This window comes from Myotis davidii, unplaced genomic scaffold (assembly GCF_000327345.1).
Source record: "Myotis davidii unplaced genomic scaffold, ASM32734v1 scaffold221, whole genome shotgun sequence".
NCBI classification, from domain to species: domain Eukaryota; kingdom Metazoa; phylum Chordata; class Mammalia; order Chiroptera; family Vespertilionidae; genus Myotis; species Myotis davidii.
Genome location: NW_006293349.1, coordinates 3,430,335 through 3,433,754, shown reverse-complemented (window position 1 = coordinate 3,433,754; position 3,420 = coordinate 3,430,335).

Sequence of the window (3,420 nt, the reverse complement as noted above, 5' to 3'; positions counted from 1 at the left end):
TCTCTGAAAAAAAAAAAATTATTTTAAAAAGAAAATATAAGTGAAATGCTCTTAATCTCAAAGTAAGCATGACATTAAGGGCAAAATTACAAAAGAAAAGTGGCAGTCGACTATAGAATTTTTAACTTCTTTCATCAAAAAGACCCATTAAATAAATTAAAAGATAAGTAAAAAATCAAAATTTTCCAATATATATAAAAGATAAGAGAGTGACATCCTTATTTAATGAAGAGGTCTTACAAAGAAAGAAACATCCTGTGTGTTTTAATGGGCAAAAATGTCAATTAGTTAAATCAAGAAAGAAAATGGCCAACCCTGTTTTTAAGTGGAGTGACAACTTAAACTGCTCATGCAGCTTCAGGTTGAGAACAAAAGAACACGCAGAGCTAGCTAACCTCTGGGGCAGTGTCACCCCCACCCCCACCCCCAGGCAGGGTGCCTGGCGAATGGCCACTCCAGTCCTGAGCAGGACAGAAGTCGCTTCAATGTTTCCTCAATTTGGCAGAGTGCAGTCAAAGCCTCAAAAAATGTTCACATTCTTTGACTCAAAAATAGCATTTCTTGGGATTCATAATGCAGGAATTGACAAATGTTTTCTATAAAAGCCCAGATAGTAAATACTTTAGGCTTTGCAGGCCACAAGAAAGTAATACTTTATTACTTTTCTTCTTTACGTGTGTCCTTTTAAAAAAAAAATTATGAAAGCTATTAAGCAGCTGTGGTCTGAAATGGCCTGTGGGCAGAGTGTGTGCAAAGAGTAGAGAGACCACAGGAACATGTGCGCCCGCAGTGCGTTTGGTAATTGCCAGGAGAGAGAGCAAGCTAAGTGACTGAAGACACAAATGAGTTACCAGAGAGGAGGAACCAAGTTTGTTTGTTTGTTTTATTTCAGAGAGGAAGGGAGAGGGGGAGAGAGATAGAAACATCAATGATGAGGATCATTGATGGGCTGCCTCCTGCATGCCCTCTACTGGGGAGGGAGCCCCGAACCTGGGCATGTGCCCTGACCCGGAATGGAACAGTGACCTCCTGGTTCATAGTTTGACGCTCAGCCACTGAGTCATGTCAGCCGGATGGAAACAAGTTTTTTAAAAGTTTTAACACGTTTCAGATGATGTTTATTGCATGAGAATTTGTGATTTGAGTGGAAAAACACAGTTTACCAACAAATGTCTGTATTGTCATCCCAAAGACCGCTTAATCATATGTGTATACTGTATATGCATGGAATAAGAGCTAAAGGATATAAACACATTAAAATGTTGATTGAGCCCTAACCAGTTTGGCTCAGTGGATAGAACATCGGCTGCGGACTCAAGGGTCCCAGGTTCTATTCCGGTCAAGGGCATGTACCTTGGTTGCGGGTACATCCCCAGTGGGGCGTGTGCAGGAGGCAGCTGATTGATGTTTCTAACTCTCTATCCCTCTTCCTTCCTCTCTGTAAAAAATCAATAAAAAAATATGTTTTAAAAAAAAGATGTTGATTGAGGGCTCAGGCTGGGGCGAGACTGTAAATATTTGTGTTTTTTTGTTGTGTGTTTGCATTTCTTAGCGTGACTACGTATTGTTTTTGCATTTTAGCAAAAATACAAGACACTTTGGTTGGGCGACAACGAAGCACCTTAGTTTTCAGTCTGAGAAAACCTTTTCTGAAACTGCTCCCCCAGATGGAGTTGGTCCCTCTCCCTTCTGATTTCCCCAAGCACACTCTGGTCTTGTGAGCACCATTGTGTGCGTACGTGGGGAATGATCAATGCCCTCATGTGGTTAAGCTTGCCTCAGTTTGGGGCCTGTGGGCCCCCCTACTGTGTGTTATAAACATGCTGGTCTTTCCAACCTGCTCTTCACCAGAACAGGTTTCCGTCCTTCCTGCTAGACTGGGCCCCAGGGCAGAGCTGCGTGGATTTTCTCTGGGCTCTCGCCAGCTGGCTCTCAGGTAGGACTGGCCAATGGGAACCACCAACACGAGGCTGGAGGGTCAAGGAGAAAAGTCAGCTATTCCTTCCCACCTTTCCTCCTGCTCTCGCTCGACCTTGAAGGCACGGGCAGCATCCTCTGTACAGCTCGCGGATTTGACTCCCTCGCCCTAAGCCTTCAGCCCTCGTGGTGGTCACAGCTTCTTACTGTTGTGAGAGCCCGAACACCTCCCTGGTCAGGGCCCATGCCGGGGTTGTGGGCTTGATCCCCGCTGGGGGGGGCGGGGGGGGCGTGTGGGAGGCAGCCCATCAATGATTCTCCTCATCATTGATGTTTCTGACTCTCTCCTCCCTTCTTCTCTAAAATCAATAAAAATATGTATTTTTAAAAATCTCTTTTGTTGAAACATCTGAGTGGACATGGGTTCTCGTTAGGAGAGTGGATAGATTGAAGAGCCTGGCAGCCATCCTAGAACACACATTTTTTCTTTATTGTGCAGCAGGCCCTGGATATTCTCAGATTTTATGCCTGAGGCTGTGACTACTTACAAGGGAATTGTAGAGTGACTTACAAGTTTCCTGAGCAGGCATTTGAGTTCCTGCGAGGCCAGAGTTTGGGAATGGAACGTGCTATGCATGTTCTTCACTTCTCCATTGCATTTTATTTATTCATACACTACAGGACAATGGTGTTCAAATTTTGGAATTTTTATTTCTTTTTAATTTTTTTAAAAATATATTTTATTGATTTTTTACAGAGAGGAAGGGAGAGAGATAGAGAGTTAGAAACATCGATGACAGAGAAACATCGATCAGCTGCCTCCTGCACATCCCCCACTGGAGATGTGCCCGCAACCCAGGTACATGCCCTTGACCGGAATCGAACCTGGGACCTTTCAGTCCGCAGGCCGACGCTCTATCCACTGAACCAAACTGGTTTTGGCAAATTTTGGAATTTTTAAGAAAACATTCTTCTATTGAGCCTCACGTGTGAATGAGATAAAAGTCACATGCAGGTTAGGGGAGCTTTCTTGCTCATCTTTGAGGCAAACGTTGGGACACCCGTGCAGAACCCCCAGCTCCTGGGAACACAATTTTAAAACACAGCTTTGGAGTGTCACAGAGTCTAGAAGAGATGTCCTTCAGAAGTGTCCAGTGCCCTGACCGGGAATCGAACCTGCGACCTCTGGGCCAAAATTAGGTCAATATTCACTTATATTACTCCTAATAATTTTACTATCTGATTTTTAAGATTAAGTCTTCAGTTCTCTAGAAATTATTTTGAGAAGCTTTAAATTGATTTCTCCCCCAAATAGCTAGTCAATTTTATTTTTACATCCTTACTGAATACACATCTTTTCCCCACTAATCCTTTTTTTAAAAAAATATATTTTATTGATTTTTTAGAGAGGAAGGGAGAGGGACAGAAAGCTAGAAACATCGATGAGAAAGAAACACCAATCAGCCGCCTCCTGCACACCCCCCACTGGGGATGTGTCCGCCG